At 42.1% G+C, this 19,345-nt stretch overlaps 1 protein-coding gene across 3 annotated transcripts in view; it reads left to right on the top strand.

The window, feature by feature from the left end:
* Positions 1-19,345, top strand: part of RASGEF1B (RasGEF domain family member 1B) — a 137,907-nt gene that overhangs the window by 96,889 nt on the left and 21,673 nt on the right. The window contains exon 1 of one of the 3 annotated variants that reach the window (XM_082050857.1): positions 10,013-10,142. The exons of 1 other annotated variant lie outside the window; for it this stretch is intronic. The gene's annotated coding sequence lies outside the window, so the exon portion shown is untranslated. Of the gene's footprint in view, positions 1-10,012; positions 10,143-15,048; positions 15,403-19,345 lie in introns of those variants that run through there. One more of the 3 variants, XM_082050858.1, reaches the window with a different exon arrangement.

Here is a 19,345-nt window from a genome sequence, read left to right as displayed (position 1 = left end):
ACTGCAAATTGTGACACAGCTGATTTCCAGAGACCTGGTTTCAGATCCTGTGATAATAACTTCTGCATTTAGCTACTGTGGTATTTCTAAATTCTGACACTGTACGTATAGAAAAAGGCAGGGTTGTTGTTGTGTTGTGTGTTTTTTTTTTTTTTTTTAAATTAGATTGAAAGCCTCTTTTTTTTTTAAAAAAAAAAAAGGTCTTTTGATAAATTCCTCCTGATTGCGTGGAGGTAATGAGAAACATCTTGTCTGAGACTATGCTCTGATAAACTAGTACAGCTGTGATAAGTGGATGACAACAATAAAGTAATAATACTTAAATGCTATTGTAAATCTGAGGAAGAAATTGCACTCTTTAGTGTAAATGTCCTCTCTTTCAGCCTGCCTCCTATATACCTGTGCTCTTCATGTGCTTTGTCTGAAGGACTGTGTAAATATTTAATGAGACTCTCTCTCGGGTCAGCTCCTCTTAACGCTGAGTGTGTGCATAACAGTTTGCAGAATCTGAATCTTGGTTTCTGGTAGGGTGCCTTTCTTTTCTATTATACTATGAGAGGGGGAAAAGCAAACTGCCATTGAAGGGCAGTGCACTGACACAGCAGACGAGAGTTGTAGCCTATCATGGGTGTAACAACATGCACGCTAAACCCATATTTAGACAAGAATTGAACCTTGCACTATTTATTCTATTTCAAGAATGGCTGTTTTGAAGCCATTTCTGTTGCATGAAGTATCATTTAAACAATTTTCAGTTTAATTGCTTAATAGAATGAAACACTGAAGAGTCAAATGGTGCCCATATAAGCTACTGAGCCTGCCTTGTTTATTTTGAGACACATATGTGTTGATTTTTTGTCCATCAAAACTCTTGACGCAATGGCAAGTCTTTGCAGTTACACAGAGTAACAGCAGAAAAACCATCAATGGTAACAGTTTCTACCGTCTACCCCACCATGGTTTTTTTTTTAGGAAGGAAAAGTCTTAGCAGGTTTTGCAGGGCGAGGTACCTATCAAAAGAGACAGATATATAGCCAGGGCTTCTACCTGTAGCTGGGGAAGGTTTTGTTTTGCTTAGTTGTGTTTTCTGCCTTGTGTATCCTGCCTGGTGGCCAGTACCTCCTGCAGTCTATGAGCTCACGAGCTGCTGTTCCAAGCAGCCTGGAGAGATACTAAAATAGGGGTTGAAGGCTGAGTGCCAGGTATTTTTCTTGTTTTATGTGCAGTAGTTGTGCTCTGTTATATGTGTGTGTGTGCAGGGGGGAGGGCCCCAGGAAGGTTTTATTCTGTGTTTTTTATTCTCCACCACAAGCTGGAAGGGGACAGCTGGGGACACAGCAGGCAACCTTTCAATTAAGTGGAGAGAGTAGGAAATTTTCCAGTGACACATTTTTCCCCCCTCTTGACCAGATAAGTTTGTAAACCCCAAAACTGTTAGGGAAAAGGGTATTTTTTGCAAAAACAATCTGATAACCTTCTTCCAGGGAGAAGAATTGAAGAAGATTTGAAATTTTTCAAATATTCTACTTAGTTATTTCTGAATGTAAGAACTGTAGTTTTCTTTTTAAGCCAACCTTTGTTTTCCCATGTTGGTTAATTTTTTAAGGTTTTAAATAATATAAAATTTTGAATTTGAAATTTTGGCTTTTAAAAACTATGTAAAATTTGCAGTCTGAAATGTCTGGGATTGTTGGTTAATGAACATGCATTTTTTTAGGTGTGATTTCAAATCTGTGTTCTGTTTGAGCAGGGATTTTTGAAATCTTACAAATACTTGCAGAATGGGAAAGCCATTCCCCATGCAGCTGCCGGATGCTGTGGTGAGAGTCTGGAAAAAGTGGACCCATTCCCTTTAGCTTGACAGAGGTCATCCATCAAATTCCTTTCTCATAGGCTGTCAAACTATAACACCTTCATTTTTTTCCTCAATGACCTGCAACTGAACTAACACTAAGTACTATAGACATTATTTCCTTAGCTTTCAGGCCATCTTTTAATTTTTCTTGTCTTTTCTGTTGAACTATTCTGTAAGCCTATTTTGCAGCACATAATGGTGGAAAATAAACCAGCTCCCTTCACAAAATAGCAAGCAGAGAGAAATGTGTGTTCATATTTTATCCATACTTGAAAACAAAAGTTGCGGTTTGTAAAGTCTTTGAATCTTTTGTGTGCTGATTGTGGGCCGAGATGACTGAACTCTAGCCAAAGACTTTGAGAGGGCACTGTCAAGTTTATTAAACATCTGGGAGGCAGACCAGGTTTTCTGCAAGTCATCTGGTACAGAAGCTTCTTACTACAACCAGTGCTTTGAGGTTTGTCTAAGAACCATCACTGCTGCAGATTAAAAGGATTAATTTCCTCCATGACATAGCCTGACATGGTTGGTAAGGCTGGAAGTGACAGAAGAGAATGTCTCTCAAGCTAATAGATCACTGCACCAGAGTCCCAGACTGGCTACATGCTGAGCACGCGCACAAGAGAAATAAACAAAGTGCTTGTATAAAGTTCAAGCAAACATGGTAGGATCATTTTCTCATTTTGATAATCCATTAAAATGGACACTATGTTGTCCTCATGGTACTTGCAGTACAAGACCAAAGGCAGTTCAAAGCTCTCCAGTTCAGCAGTTCAGGGAGGGTTTATGAACATTACAAAATTCAGAGGAAGAATTGGTTTTGGCTTTGGGAAGGTTTGGTTTATTTGTTGTAATTTGAGGCTGTTGTTTTCCCCCTCAAAGATTTCCGTTGTTTCTGTTTGCTTTTTCCTGTTATTTTCCAAACCAGTGAGTCTGTTTCTCATAGCGCAGATCCCAGTTGTATTGTGGTACATGGAAAGACGTTCAAAGCTTCACTAGCCCCGGAGCAGGCCTCGTTGTCTGAAACAGCAAAAAGCGGGAGTTGATCTGTGTAGGTGATCTGTCGCTGCAGTCACTTCTCCAGCAGCCTTTCCCAGCCCTAGGGATGGCAAAGTTTAGTGCACAAGGTTTTTTTTTTTCTGCCTGTGCGAGTGTAGTGAGTCCACAGAACATTATTATTCAAACCCTTAAACCTGTGCCAGACTGTTAATGTCTTAATGCTTATTCAAGTGTCAGGGAGTGCTGGCAGATGTCAGGGTAAATAGGAGGCTGTCAATAAGGAAATTACTTACCATTCAGAGGGTGATTGCTGCAGTCTGTCAGGTAGCACTTGAGAGGATGTCAGGCTGAAAGAAGAAAGGAGTGGGGAGGAGGAGAAGTTGTAAAGGTTTCCTTGTCTTGGGCAAGGGAGAAGCCTCCAGCAATAGACAATGTAAATCGATAACTAAACAGAAATAAAGATTGCAACATCTGGCTTTGGAATAATGCTACTAAAGGAGAGGTTTGGGGCTCTAAAAGCCTAAAGCATGTAGCATTTGCAGTTATCCACCAGGAGTAGAAGCCAGCTTACAGTCATCAGTACTCCTGGTTCTCCTGTATTCATACATCACATGTATACCATCAGACAGGTCCTAAATGACAGCTTTTACCCATAGTTTAAAAACACAGTAATTTTGTAAGGTATATTACTTCCTCTGGGTGGTCTGGTCTGTGGTTAGTTGTCTGTCCCAGTCCCCAGGGTTCTGACCTCCCAAGCCCCCAAGGACGTGGTGATCGGGATTCGGTTCTGTTCTTGGTGTTAGATGTTCATATGCTACATCATCTGCCTTTGAAAATGCCTCAGTTTCTTTGTCTTTAAGACAAGGTGGAATATTTTTCAAATTTGCAGGTAGGTAGAAAGATTGATTAGTTAAGATACTTCAGTGAAGTTTTATGTAAATAAACAGGAAACTTAATTATTTCACTCTGGATAGTTTATTCAATTGGGGACAGTTAAATAGAGGCCATTAATAATGCAAGTGATTGCAGTGAGTCAACAGCTTCTCCTAGAGAGGAAATTTGGATTAAACCATACTGAGTTGGGATGAACTTTAGCCACTTTATGTATCTTCCAGCTCAGCTTGTAAGGGACATCAGGAACTAATGAAACAGCATGCACTGAGCTGCACATGTTTTGGTGGGTTTGAACTTGTAATGTACCCCAATAGTACTGGCAAAATTGTGCTCCCTCGAAAGGAGACAGAGAGGAGCTGTTTTCTCCTTGTACAAATACATTTTTAAGGTAGGCCAAATCCTGACACTTTTTATTGTGGCTAGTGGTTCCCACACTGCATTAACATTGAAGGATTCAGTAAGACTCTTGGGTATGAAGTGGCATATAAACTGTCCTAAATAAAAGAGTTACTGCTTGTACTTGAGAGCTTGAAGATGCTTTTCTAGCATAATTTCAGGCTTATCTGGCTCAGTAACTTACAGATACCTCACTCTCACACTGGCCAGACTTGTGGAAAGGTTGAGATAATCCACAGTTAGATGGGAAGAAAGAGTGAAGCTGGTTGTCCTCCTCAGATTGACATAGTGACAAGCCAGTGGTATTTTCATGTTCACTGCTTGCCTCACACAGAAGCTTCCCAGGAATGAAAGCAGGACTGTGTGGTGCCTTACAAAGGGACAGCCTCAGGACACAGGAGCAATGCTTCAGATAGGCTTCCTATGTCATTTAGGAGAGAAAATAACACTCTTCAAGGATGTCTGGTCTTTCCATTCTGTTCCCCAGCTAGGTCAGTACTTAGTCTTGCCATTCTCAAATGTGAATGGCTTTAAAGATTTGATCTCCATTTTTATATGTTGATTATCACCTACTTAAGGGACAGAAGTGTCAAGCTCAGGCTTGTTGAATGACTGAATGGCTTGGTCCTTCCCTCAGAGCACACTCTCCGAAGCACTGATTTGTGGAGGGGGATTCAGGAGTCGCATGTTCCTCTGGCTGGCTTGCCAGATAACAGAGGATTTGATACTTTTCTACTTTGCTTTGCTTATCTGGGCAGTGCTTATCTCCTTTGCAAATGGCATTGAGCTCCATTAGAGACAGCTCCATTTGAAAGATGCCTCCTGCAGATTTATTTTTTTCTGTAAGATTCTTCCCTAACTATATTATCCCAATACTCAATTTCCGTATCCCATCTTGTTTCTCCCCAGTGTGTGTAGTATTTGATCCTTCCACATTTTTGCCATTTTTTCCCCTCCTTTTCAAGCTGTCTTGGTGTTAACATGGAGGGTACTGAGAATATAGAAGACTCTCTCCATCTTCTCAGCTCTGCTGAAGGGGGGAGTCACTTCATTGCAAGCCCAGCTCAACCCCTGAAGCCTGGAATTGATGATGTCAGTTGTGAGAAGATTTGTAAGAATTATGCTGATAAATTCTCATATGTGCTTGTAGGGCAGAGAGCTTTCAGAAATTAAGAGCTTGTCTGAATTCGGGCAGTTCTTGCACAGAAATGTTAAAGGTAAATTACAAGGAGCAGCATATTCTTTCAGTTTTCAAGTTCCTGTCCAAGGCTTTGTCAGATCACTGAAGTGTATATGCTTTATTTCAAACCTGAAGCCAAGACAAGGTTTAAATGCTCTGCTAGACTGATGCCTCTAATCTAAATGTTATGGTGTGAACTGAATTTCAAGCAATTTTTTGAAAACTCAATGTGATTAAGAGTTTTGGTATCTGGTTCTGCAAACACTTCTACCCATGCAGGTGTCTCAATGATTTCAGCAGTTTTGTGCATGTTTAAATGTGTGCTAATATTGGCAGACTAGTGCTTACTTTTGAATTTCAGGCACTTGACTTCAAACTCGAAATCTTTCCCTTTTATCCATTTTTATCAAGAGTATTCTCTGTGTATTGGATTGTGCTGAGTACTTTTTGAAATGCCAAATATGTTGTGCACTTTTCATGTAATATGACTCCTCCACAGTGAGTTAAATGCTACTTTTCATTTACTTTGACTTTCCTCTTATTTAAAACCACAGGTTAGTTTTGGCAAGCGCTAATAGCTCTTACGTGATTTGTAATCTGTTTTTAATATGATCCTAGTTCAAGTTCAAAATGAATAAATATAGGGCTTAAATGAAACCTGATGTCCTTCTGCGAGGAAGTGCTACAAACTACAGGGTAAGAGTTGATGTATTTGCACAGCAGCAAATATTAAAATGAAAAAAAGAATGGGTCTTAGATGTTTTCTCTTAATTGTTCTTCTTTGATGATCATTTAGAGCTACAGGAGGTGGTGAGCAGCTAGTTTAGCTGATTATTTTGTATTGCTCTGACAGAGAACTATCCAGTTACTTGCTGAAACCAGAGAGAATGTTCTCTCTTTATGCTTAAAATTTAATATCATTTAACTGTTTTACAGACTGTGCTTGCATGATCTAACCAGTAAAAAAATTATTGTGTGAACTGAGGAAAGTGGTTTCTGTTTTATCACTTGGAAATAATGAGTATTTGGCTGGAGAACGTAGCATAAGCAACACTGAGTGGGATCAGGATAAACCCAAAATGCAGATGTATAGTAATTAATGAAAATGAAGCTTCAGCTCTCTACATATACTCACCTGAAATGTAAATTACTAGGTTATTCTTCATGAATGGCTTAGGATCAGTAATTATTTTCTAATGTAGGAAGATCTATGTTAAAGAAGACCAGCAGTAGTAAACATGTGAAATGGGCTTATATTGAGTGAAAAGTCCTGAGGTCCTACATGCTAGATGTATATTCTTAGTGCTAGAATTGCCCACAGCATAGTGAGGCAAACAGGGGTATGAATGGTTAGGGAACTGGAAGGACAAAAGCCAAGAGGTTTGCTATTAGAAGGAGAGGAGAAGGCTAGTGATATTACCAGCCCTGCCAAGCTAGAGTCTAAAGCTTACTCTGGTTTTGCAGCTACATCAGAACTAAGTTGTTTTCTTGTGTAGAGTTGCAGGTGATTTTCTTTTGAACTGAAATTAAGAATTTTCCACTGTATCTATAGACTTCTCTTTAATGTCAAACAATTTCTTCATGGGTAAGACAAAAACAGTCGAAAATTTGAAACAGGCAGAGAGTACATTGCTTTATCAGCAGATAGATTTTTCAGCCATGTAATGAAAGTTAGTCCGCAAAAAATTTCTAGTCCACAACAGAAGTTGCACAGAGTTAACAACACTTAGTACTCCTAGGCTTGGTGATTTTTTTTTTTAAGCTTTATTTCCTCAAGTCATCTGATGCCATTAAATATCCTTTTTTCCCTCACCATTCTTTTTAGCTTATAATTTTTATTTATTGGAGAAACATTGGATAGTATGAATATGTTGATTTGAAGCTTATTGGCACAGATAGTAGTCACCAAAAAAAACTAAACAGAAATCTGTTTTATAAATATCTTTTCATTTCATGTAAGTATTGAAATGTTGGGAGTTAAACTTCTGCTTCTTCAGCAGTTGGTATTGGCATTGCTGGTTTAACCTGTCTTTCCTGGAGTGAGTCTGAAAGCCCAGGAGCCTGATTACAATTAGCTGGAACTGTAATTTATTTGCATCTATGGGCCCGGAGATTTACGATATCTACTAGATACAAAAATCTCTCCTACAATCCAGTTTGTTTTGAAGTAACAAATTCAGTTTTCATGTTCAGGTGAAAAATATGTTTTATAGCAATAATGATGGAGATAAGATGGGGCTTTTGATTAAATTTTCCACAGCTCAAATACCCAGGCAAAGCAGAGGCCTGGTTTGCAGCTGCATTCTACAGTCTGTATTTCTGTCATAACGGAGAGTCACATGTTAAAGCCCAGCCTAGATGTTGGGTTTCATGCCATCAGATCCAGCTGTGGGACCCAGGCCTGGATTTTAGGAGAACATCCCGACACAGAACTTATTTAGTGAGAATTGGTCTCATTGGTTTAATTGTCCCCCATCTAGTTTTTGTTTGTGCTTAATTCCCTAATCTGTGTTGCTGTTGTGAGCACTACCATATCAAAAACAGGAAGAAAAAATAAAGCATCTGAGCAATGCGGACTGGGCATGTTCTGCATTTGAAATGACTCATAACTGTACTTTTTACCTCCTTACAATTTTTCATCTCTCAGTTCTCGTCAAGTTATTCACAGCTGCTTGCACTACTGCAAATGAGGCCTGAGCAATGCCAAGCACAGCAGACAAATTACCTCGCTTGCTTAACCACGGCACTTGACTGCAGCCCACTGAGCTGTAGCATTCGCCGGTCTTGCAGCAGCACAGCACTGCTGAATCACGCGTTTGCTGCACCACCCATCGCTCCTCTGGGCTTGTCCCCTCTGACAGGGAGCCCACAGGCTGCCTTCACTCTAGTCAACTTGCACCAAAACCAACCAGCATAAATGTGTCAATACCTGGAATTACTTCAGTAAAATATTTCTGCTTTAATCAAAAATACAGAAGAGGAGGGTAAAACATATGTTTGTCCTCAAATCTGAGAGGGGCATCCCTTTACCTGGATGAAGTTTAAATACTTTTCTAGTAGTTTTCTTGTAGATGTGGCAACAAGAGTTGTCTGAGGAAGAGAATTGTGGGGGTAAACAGGAATCAAGAAAGCTAGACAGTTGCATTGGGAAACCTGTCACAGAGCAGAGCCTGAGGAAGATATGTAGCACCATCCTCTGACTTAGTCACCAAAGTGGGAAAAGGACTGGGATGCATTGTATAAGTGCTGTGGCCTCTGACTTGGCCTGTGTCGTCTTCCTTTAGAAATAACATTGCAATGTAATTTTGTTATACTTCATGTTATATGTGACACTATGCAAAGAGATAGAGTAGGCTTTTGTGTAAACCCAGAAGTGGAAGACTTGCTAGAAATTTCTGGCATCCACAGTGAGATCACATGCAGCTTTAAGTCTCAGTTCCAGGAAGGGAGTTAATTGTGCTAGGGTCCCTTTACTATTCATTACCTTGCCAGCTATAATTTTTAAAGTATTTTTTTCTAGAGACTAAATTTAAAGAAAGGGAAATGAAGGTAGGCAGGATTCTGTGACTGCCTCCACAATCATCCTGCCTCAAGGAACTCAGGTTTATGTGCTCTTTTTATGCTTGTGTGCAGAAACAGTAGACAGAGGCACCTGTCCTGCAAACATTTGACATCCGGGGACAGTTTTTCTTCAAGTAGTGTAAGACCAGATGCATGTAGCTAGCTTCGCATGTAAAGTATGGATTCTGACCTGACTGCTGCCACTTAGAAGATCATGGGTGTTCTGATGGGTGGCTCCTGCTCCGTGCACAGTCACAGTCACAGTCAAAAAAAGAAAATCAAGCATATATCGGGAACTGCTCCAAGGGGATGGAGAACCGGAAAAGTTGTTGTACTGCTCCCTAAATATGAGGTTCAGCTGCACCTCAGACTGTGCCTGTGCAGCTCTGTTTCTGTCATCTCAGAGGGTTTCCAAGTACTGCCAAAAGGTCTGTGGAAGGCAACCAGATCCTCAGAGATTTGGACACTGTGCCTAGAAGGACTCTGCAGACCAGGGCTTTTCAGCTTGGAAAAGCAGTGACTGAGAATGCTGTGCAAGAAATGGAGAGAGTGTGTAAAACCAAAGTGTTTGTTCTGGCATTCTGTGCAGGAGCAAGGGGACATCAGATGAAAGCTAGTAAGCTGTGTTCAAGTGAAATGAAGGATGGTGGCTGTCTGAGGAGTCATGGTGGATCCATGCAAGTCCTTTTCAAAGGACACGGATGGCCTGCAAGGGGAACTGGATGAGTACTGGGAATAGAGATCTGCTGCGGGTCACTGAACAGACAAACGCCACCAGGCTCAGGAAATCCCCCTGTACTGAAAATACCAGCTGGGAGACTGCTTGGAGGAAGCATTGTGTATGCAGGGCCTGTTCTTGCCTGCCCCAAGCACTTGCTGATGCCCTCTGCCAGGGGCATGGTGCTGGGCAGCAGCCGCTCTGGGGCCCCCTCAGTCGGGTCCGGTGACACCGGGTTTGGTTCCAGCGCCTGCGACATCTGCCCGCTGGTGCCACCCGAAACGGGTTTAGCCAGGCCTCTCCAACAGCCCTTCCGTAAGCTCTGCACCGAAGACACGCCGTGCCCGCCGCCCTGCCCGCTGCTCGGGGGCGGGCTGGGGGCGGGTCCGGGGAGCGGCGCCGCCCGCTGCCTGCCTGCTGCTCGGGGAGGGCTGGTCGGGGAACGGCGGTGCGGGGCAGCCGAGCCGTGCTGGGGACAATGTGTGCTTGTGGGCAGTAAAGCAGCGGCTGGGACCGGGACCGCCTGCGACCACTTCCAGGTACGGTCCGGGGGGTTCTGCAGGGTGGAGTGTGCGTCTGTCCGTCCATCCATCTTCTTGCTAGTCCCGGCAAAAGGGTCTCTTTCCTCCTGGTGTTTATTTCCTTACGAGCTACTCAGTTCCGCACAGCCAGAGCTGCTTGTTTCGGGGGAGTCAGCATACTGAGGAAGAGAGAGAGACTTCAACTCAGAAGAAAAACCACTTGGTCGTGCGGTGGTTGGGTCCTTCACCCTGTCTCTTTCCTTGTGTTAAGATGCAACAGGGTCCTAAAACTGCATAGCATGATCTTTCTGTGGCTACAATGCTCAGAGAGGCTTTCTCTGTTTTTCCCTATAGCCCATCGTTTTAACTAATAGCCGCTTTTTTGGATGGGAGGGATGAAAAGGCACTAATTAGTTGGATTGTGGTTGTAGGGCTGCATAAAATGGGTGTGTGGGCAGGACAGGTGAGTTGGTGTCATCCAGGTGTCTTTATGGGCTTCTCTTTTGCTGGGCATCTGCTGCCTGTGACAGTGATAAAACTTGGGGCCCCTGTGCTGAGTGAAGTGGGAGCAGTTCAGGGGCAGAAGGAGAGTAACTGCAGTTAAATGACCCAAATTCAAAGTGTTGCTCGTTGGATATGTCTACTGTGTTGTGTTTAGGTCAGGCTGTAAACTAAGGCAGCCTTAACAAGAAGCAGTTCTTCCCTCTCTTCCTGTGTGTAAAACTAAATATAGCAGTGAGGGATGAGGAGAACTCTTTTGATGGAGTTCCCCTGAATAGAGCAGAGGAGGCATGATTCCTCTCAAAGGGGAAGAACGTATCCCAGACAGACAGCTATCAGTCTAAACAAGAAGTATTGGGGGAATTGCTTTCAGTGAGATTATAGTCATGGCGGGCTGAGATAATGCGATGTCTGTGGGAAATGGGGACCTGAGCAGGCAGGACCGGGTATCTAGTCTGTCTCTTGATTTTGAAAGCAGCTAACAGCGTTTAAGGGATGGGTCCCTCAGGCTTATCCTGCAGCTTCCAAGTGAGATGTCTTGGAGAGAAGCTGGTAATCAGCAGAAAATTAATGCTAAGTGTGCTCAAGACAAGCAGCTAATGAGTGAGCTGTGCTGGAGAGACCTGATAGGTAAGCCCCAGCTCTAATTTTGGATTAGCAGTATTGATATCACTCTTGAATGGGCAGGACTGAAACAAGCCACTGTAGGCTTTGTTACTTCTTTGTAAAAGAGATACAAAAGTAGTGCTTTATTAGAGGTTAAGCTCCCAGTGGTACTACACACTGATTAAAATACTTATTTTTGTATGATACAATGAATCCCCTTTGGTCCATGTTCTCCGTAGTTTCTTTCTGCTGAGGTTTTTGGGGACACAACAGAGTGGTGTTACCTGTGCCTCAGTTGTATGAGTTGCCTAAACAGTCGTTGGGGAGTGCAGTGAGTCACCATCCCTGTTTGTGATCTGCAGAGTGAGCTGCTGTCACACCTGTCGGAAGTGACAGGCACAGTTTCAACACTGGAGCCCCATCAGTAGAGGAACATGAACTGAAAAAGCTGAAAACATGGATATTTATATTTGTAACTTGGATTAGTTAAGAAGTGAGATTTTTTCCTTTGGGTGAATACATCATCGTCAATGTTTGGTGTTATGATACCTACTATAGCTGACAGAATTGTGTGAGTGTGATCTTTCTTGGCTGCCTTGAACAACATGACTACTTAGGCATCGGTGTTACCCATGGAAAAGTGCTACAAAGCTAAATGGTTAAAACTTCACAGAACTAGTATTCTGAAGTGCCTTTGAAATGGTCATCTGTAAAAAGGTTAAGTGATATTTGCTGCTAAAGATGCTGAACGCTCCTGACAACAGGGATGCATTGTGGCTGCAAGCTTTTCTTGATACTAAGCTCTAGGTGTTCTCTGGAAAAAGAGGAAGTGTAAAAAGCATTGGATGTTTCACACTTCAGAGATTTCCTATCTAAATCAGAGGGTTTCAAAACTTTTCGTTCTATACAAGGTTGCAGTCAGCTATTACTGATTTTAGCGGAAGTGTCATTACATTTAGAAAACATGGTGGGTGCTCAGTCAAATGCCTTGGAAAAGGTGAGTTTGTGGTGCTCACTTTGCTCTTGCACATCCTTGGTGTGGATGTGTAATTCTTTGCAGCTGTGTCCCTGCTCAGTTTGTAGAGCTCCTTCCATTAACTGTGATACTTCTCGTGCATTTTGAGAGATTAGTGTCAAAGCTCCAGCACTGAGCAGGGTAGCTGTCATAGGAGAATTAATTTAAAGCATAGTCTTCAGAAGACAGCCCTTGACTTCTAGAGATGGAGGTGATACAAATTATTTATTTCCTTGTGTCTTCATGCAGTGTTTCTAAACTACAAGCTGATTTTGCCTTTGTGTCAACGTGTCTTCCTTCAGTCATTTGAGTGCTCTTCTGGTGTTGGGCTGTACAGGAAGAAGCTGTCAGCTGGAATAGAATGTCTGTGTTTCTATGAAGGGGCCAGAATTTGTGACTGCTTCTACTCAAGTATCTTTTCTCAAATATTAGTAGGTATACAGGTGTACTCTGCAAGCACTGACAAGTGCCTTTTGCTTGGCGTGGGTTTGTGGGACGGAGCCGCATCATGTAATAAATGCTTTGTTAGATAATGAGCTTGCAAACAAAAGTTCCAGAGTGCGTTTTGCAGCCAGAGCAGGGACAATACATAATTTACAAACAGGAGGCAAAGACTCTACCTCTAGCTGAAAGCTATTTCTAATTTCTCAACTGTTATAGCTGCTGTGAGAAGTAGTATTAAAAAACCTAATTAACTACAGTGAGGAATGTGAACAGATGGTGTTTAGTATGCCTGTATTTTTAATTAGAAAATGAGCAGGCTCATGGAAACAATACAGCTCAGTCTTCCTAGGCGGCTCTGGAATAGCAAAATGTGACTCAGATCCATGTATTCTGACTATTTTAGTTTTAATTTGTTAAAATGCATCTTCTCCCCAAAGTAAAATGTTCCCCAGGTCACCTGCCCCTCCCGTGGGTCAGGTACTCTGCTAGCATTTTGTCACATCTGGAAATAGGGCCAGAAATACCAGGTCACATGCCATTAGACAGAAGAAGCTGTGAGTCTGCATCAGCCAGCACAAAGAGACATCCAGATACACCAGCAGTAAGAGGTTAAATACGCTTGAGTCAGACTGGGGAGTGGGATACTTTGGGAGATAATAGCTCTCATTGATACAAGGCTGGGTGCTTTCTGTATGAAAGCACCATGCTGACCTGACAGTACCTGTCCATCAGGGCTGCGACTTGATCGTCCCTTAAACATCCTGCAGGGATTCAGACAGTATTAGCCCACGTTTATGACAATCCTTTCACAACCCAAGCTGGCGTGAATTTGCTCAATACTATACCTGCTGTGTGTTGAGTTAATAGGTGTAATTGTTCCCAGGCAAGGAGGCTTTGACCAACAATTGCAGAGCCCAAGGGTCAACTTTCAGTCAAGCACAGGAACTGCTGCCGGCTCTTAAAGGCTGACACAAACCAGCTAATGCAGCATGTGGGTGAAGGAGATTTCTGCTATGGCCCTGCCTAGACTAGGAAAAAAACTCTTTTTCAGTCAGTTTGGCTAGACTGTTCTTCTCCTTGATTTCCCAAGGAGCCAGTCAGACTGATGGGAGCCAACCATTTTATAAACCCCCCCATACCTCAGATCCAGCTCTTGTCTGGAAAACACTGGCTGATATTCAGCCTAGGTATAAATGGGTGACAGGCAAGTACTGATCCAGATACAGAGCTGTATTTGTGTGCTTAACTGCCAAGTGGGACTATCCTTTTCATCTTCAACCTGAACAATGAAAGGTGTATTGTTTTGTTGATGTGTTTTTAACGGAAGTATTTCTGCTATAAAAACTCTGAATATACTGCTTTCAACCTGCTGTACATATGTGCCAGTAGTTCTCTGTACTGCTCGTGGAAACATAAGGTCTTAGTAAATGGAAAAACACAGATTATGTGAACTGTTTGCCTTAAACCAGCATTTTTTCTTTGTTATCTAAATGGAAAAAAGACCCTTGGTGATGAGGTTTTAGGTAGAACCAGTTAAATGAAATTAAGTACTGTTATTTAGCACTATTACAGCTTGCTGTCAAAAATTATAACTCAGCCGTCTGTTATGATTGTAAAAGGAAATGTTGCTTTCTTCTGCAGCATATTGTAGTTTTCACCAAAAGACCAAGCATGGATGTCTGCAAAGAGCAACACCTTTTGGATTTGGAAGGTGTCTGGCTTTGATGAGGTTGAAGAAGGAACCATGTCAAGAGAGCTTCATGCTTGAGGCTAGTACTGTGCTTCTGGTATTAATATAGTGTGATACACCTTCTGTACCCCTTTTGAAAAAAGATCTTGGAACTTAATGAAAGAAAATAACCCTACACTAGTCCCTCTTTGTACTTTCAAGGAGAGGAATGCAGTAATGAGAAAATGAGTGACTTGACTAAAGCCACATAAGTAGCTTGTAGCAGAGTCAGAAGAAGCTCCCAGCCACCAGGTCTAAGCACTGAAATGATGCTTTTTCTGTTGGCTTTGGACGCATGTGTGAACAGTTCTTGATGAAGCTGGTTGTCACTGTGAACTAGCTTGGACCTATGCTTAGATACTGATGGTGCAGGTAGAAAAAGTTTATCTTTTAGCCCCAGTCACCTGAGGTGGGTTAGGTTTACAGAAGCTGACATTCCTGGTACAAAAAAAATGGATCACATTCCCTAAGGTTCGTGGGAGTCTAATACCACGTTGTAATCGGTAATACTTTTCTGATGATAGTGTAGGGGAAACTGCACCCGCCTCTGTTGACGACATCAATTTTCTGTTTTTTTTCAGTTTGAAGCATGCAGGAGGCACAAAGCGTGCTATGTAATGATAGAGTGTCAAGGCTCTGATTCACTACTGGGGATGGCATAGCATGTGTGACATTGCAGGTCCCTGCTGTCCACCCCACCCCACGCCCTGTTCCTGGACAGCTTAGCCACTGTGAGTCAGCTGCTGAATCACTAGCTTTACAGTGTGATGTTTGGAAGTAAATCATCACTACTGTTCGCTTGCCTTAAAACTCTGGCCTGCAAACTGCACCAATTAATCAGCTGATTGATGAGCAGCAGCTCAGCTCTCTGCTCAGTAGCACTGGAGGCTGGGATGGGAACCTGCTTGGGTCTGTAGAGCTTTGCACCTTGCTGGTGGATGGGAGCCCTGACAGAGCCAGTCTGCGGGTGACTGCATAGAGAGGTAGGATTTCAGTCTTTTATGACCATCATGTTTCAGAGAAAAATGGCAAAATTCTTCTGTACTTCACTGGTTGCCATTAAGGGAATGCTGTGTGCTTCTAAAAACCCCACCCTGCTTCAGTAAGTGGAAAAAGCAGAAGGCTTTAGTAGCATGCATGTTTTCTTTGCATTTAATATACTTGTACTCTTAATTCAAAGCTCTGAATTTTGCCTTCAGCAGTTCCAGCTGATTTCTTAACCCTTCATGCTGGCCAGCCAGTCTGCTGTCTGTCTTTCCTGATGGTATTTGATTTTGAATGAAATTTAACACTTAGGACTGAGGAGATCATTACTCAGCTTGTGCATTGGTTTGGCGTTAAACAAAGTGCTTGGAGAACAGTCCATTTAAGAATTTTTCTAAAGGAAATAAATCTGGGGGATGGAGAAGTTGATCCTTAATATGATCCCAGTATTGGTTGTTTATCAAAACTTCCTTGCCCTCAGTCCAGCTGTCTGCTCATAAATTTTGGCAGGAAAGAGTAGCTTCGTGCATTCTCTGTTGCTTAAGGCAGGTGGTATTTCGTTGCATGCTTTGGCTGGTCCAAGGCCTTTGTGCATCTGTTCTGGTTTGACTGAAAATGGGTTAATTTTCTTCATGCAGTTAGAAACTGTTCTTTTTCATAGCTAGCACGCTCATTATTTGGACTTATTTTGAGAAGAAGAGATAACACTCCAGCACAGAGCTGATGTTTTTAATTGCTCTGGTCTGAGAGCCAAGGACATTTGAGTGCTCTGCCCACAGGTGTGAGGTACCAAGGAAGGGGGCATGGATGGGGCAGAGCTTGACTGACATCCATACTGATCAATGAGAGTATTCCTTTCCGTTAGCATAATGCTCCAGATATAAGGAGGACTGGCTCTTCTGCTATCTTGCTCTCTCTCTGGGGTGCAGCTGGGGGTATTTTTGGTGCGGGATGTTTAGTCCAGCGTTTTGCCATTTTGCAGAGGCCTCTGAGCCTTTCTGCCTTTTTTTCTCCCTTTTCTCACTCTTGGATCAGCTGTGGGACTGGGTGCTGTTTCTTGGGACTGGCTGCTCAGTGTGTTCATGAGGAATTGCCTTAAGTATCTTTTATTTCTATTTTACATGTATATTTACTAGTAGTGTATTAGTATTTTGTTATTTTATTAAACTGTGTTTATCTCAATCCAAGTTTCTCCCTTCCCTTTTGATTCTCTCCCCTATTGGGGTTGGGGGGGAGGTGGGGGGGAGTGAGTGGCTATCATGGTTGTATTGCTAGCTTGGGTTAAACCATGACAGCATCCTTTTCAATTTCATTCATTCTGTAAATCACTTGAGCTTTTACAGTAGTCACTATGGAGCATGCAATGGGCTGAACTTTTTTGGAATCTCTGGCTTGTGACATATAATTACTGCTGTGCTGATCCATCATTTCACTGATAATAAATACTTGCCCTGTATGGCTCATGTTTTATACTCCAATGTGGGATTACTAATGAGATTTAAAAGGTAAAAAACACTTATGGGAGAACAGTCTTATTTTGGGCAAAACATTTAATTAAAATATTCAAGGGACATTATAGAGATGAAGAAATTGTCCATAAGTTAAAAAATAACTTGCAAATGAACTTTAAAAGACCAATCAGTCAGTGAGGGAGCACACTTCATATGGTGTCCTTTTTAATAATTGTGGCCGCCTCAGTTTTAGCCTACAGATAGAAATCTCAGCTGTGTTGTGATCATGGTAAGATGCAAGTATGTTAAGAAAGCTGATATGTTGTACACATGGTCTTCTTTTCATGTTTTGTGTTTCAAGGCTGCTGGTTTTGTGTGTCCAGCAATGCAGACAATTTGCTTCATGTGTTTTGGTTAGGAATAATATAAGTCCTGTCCCCTCCCTTGGCCTGGGTAATTTTCTTACTGTTTTTACCGCTCTGTAATCAGCCTGCCTGTGCCTGTCTGGCTCTGCAGCGCTGCTGTGGCGCAGCCACCCTCAGCATCACTAGGCTCAAGTCGCTCTTCCTGCTACAGGGAAAAGGTAGCAGGGGGGTTGGCTTTTGGGGCTTAGGCAGGTGACACAGATTTACAGCACATCAGCATCAAAAGGAACATGTTTGTTTTCTTTCCTTTTTCCATCCTTGCAGATTTTGAGAAATTCAAGGCATTCTTAAGCCCCCTGCACTTCTCCTAAAAGCTCCCAAGCATACATGCAAATGCATTCATTTCCATCATGCTTTTGCAGTTCAGTATCCAAGGACTTTAGTTTTGAGTGATTCAGGATCTGCTTAATTACTGTGCCAAAGTTCTCATATGTGAGTGATCAGTCAGCAGTGCTGCATCTGACCTTCCCACTTCATCAGCTGAATCTATTAATAGATCCAAGAAAGAGTTCCTTTGCACAATCACGAGGAAAAAGCCTTTCTTTAAAATTCAGTTCCTGGTCTGTTCTTTGCTTACTGCTGGGTTTTTCCTTTTTCCTTTGAAGCCTGTTGTTGCTTGGGTAATTTTTTGAGAACTTTACAGAATTGTTTATCCTCTGCTGTTTCAGTGAAAATTAAGAAGTGTCTCAAGGCTCAGTCAGGTTTGTTACACCTGTCTTTGCTTGCCCTACTAGAGGCTGCAATTCTCTGGTGTCTGCTGTGTGCAAGATGTATTTCTGCTGTTATGTTACTGTCCAGCAGTATCACCTATGGATAGTTTTAGTCCTATGTGAGTATGAAATACCATTCTGTACTCTGCCTCTTACAAGATACAATTGTAACTATTTTTAGGAAGGAACTGTAAGTTAAAGTTGGTGGTGAAGTCGCACTGCCAGAATTATGTGACAGATTGAAGACATATCGTGGAAGAGCGGAAGCAAGGCAACTTAAGCTAGGACTGTTCTACAATCTTAGTTTCTGCAAGTAAAGCATATGAAACAGCCATCTAGGAATTTTTCAGGTTTCTTACATTCTCAATAGTTTGAGCTGTAGAATTGCACTTCACCTTTCAGTGCAAAAAAACCAAATGCTTTGTAAGCAAAGCAAGCACATCCAGCTGTATGGAATGCAATGGGTGACCTTTGTGTCTGGTATGCTTTTGTTCTGGGTAGCCTGGATCATTGACTTAAATGCTCCATACTTTTCAGAAACACTTAAGATAAATCTGGATGTTGCTGGATTACTTCCTTTCTGTATGTTAAAGCTGAGGCTCATTCTGACTTGCTCAGACTTTCCCGGCTTGGTGCAAGCTGTTACAATTCATAATCCTTACCCCAGCAGTTTTTTGTTTTGCCATACCTCGATTTTTTTAATAGCTTCCTTAAGAATGATGGGGAATGGTAATCACCTGCTAAACGTGATGTGAGTTTTCTGACTGTATGGTAATACAGCTCTGAGGGGATGTAATTGCGCAGCTGAGGTTTGCATCTTACATGAGGAGGTGCGCCTTGGGACTCCTAAGTTCAGTCACCATTGAGGGAGCTCCACTGTTGTAATATGGGAAATGCACATAACAGAGGATCTGAAAATGTTTCGCAGTGGCTTTAAAGACAACTTCCATGGCTACTACTGAACCTCTCAGCAGATGCTTCAGTAAATGACATGAGCCATCCATATTGCTGGTTTTGTTTTATACACCTGACCTGCAGACTGAGCTCTTTCATGTAAATGAAAACAAACCAACACAAACTTTCACTGTTGCGAGTAAAAACTTTTTTTTTTTTTTTCTGTTGCTGAACATGGTGGTTTGGAAAAGCACTTTGCAGCCTGGAAGCTATTTCTGATTCCTTTAGTTTTGCCAAACTGGAGCTCCTGCAGGAGTGGCAGGTGGCATTTTGAGCACATCATCTTTGTCTCTGTCTTTCTATTTACACAACTGTTACAGGGAAAGTTGAGACTTCTTTCTTGTCAGAGGCTACTCAAAGTCAGAATTTGGACCCTAATGCCTAAGATCTTACATTTTCCAT

Source organism: Streptopelia decaocto (genome assembly GCF_964273445.1).
Source record: "Streptopelia decaocto genome assembly, chromosome: 4".
Lineage (NCBI taxonomy): Eukaryota > Metazoa > Chordata > Aves > Columbiformes > Columbidae > Streptopelia > Streptopelia decaocto.
Note: the sequence above shows the minus strand (reverse complement) of the source record. Positions and strands in the feature narration are given on the sequence as shown.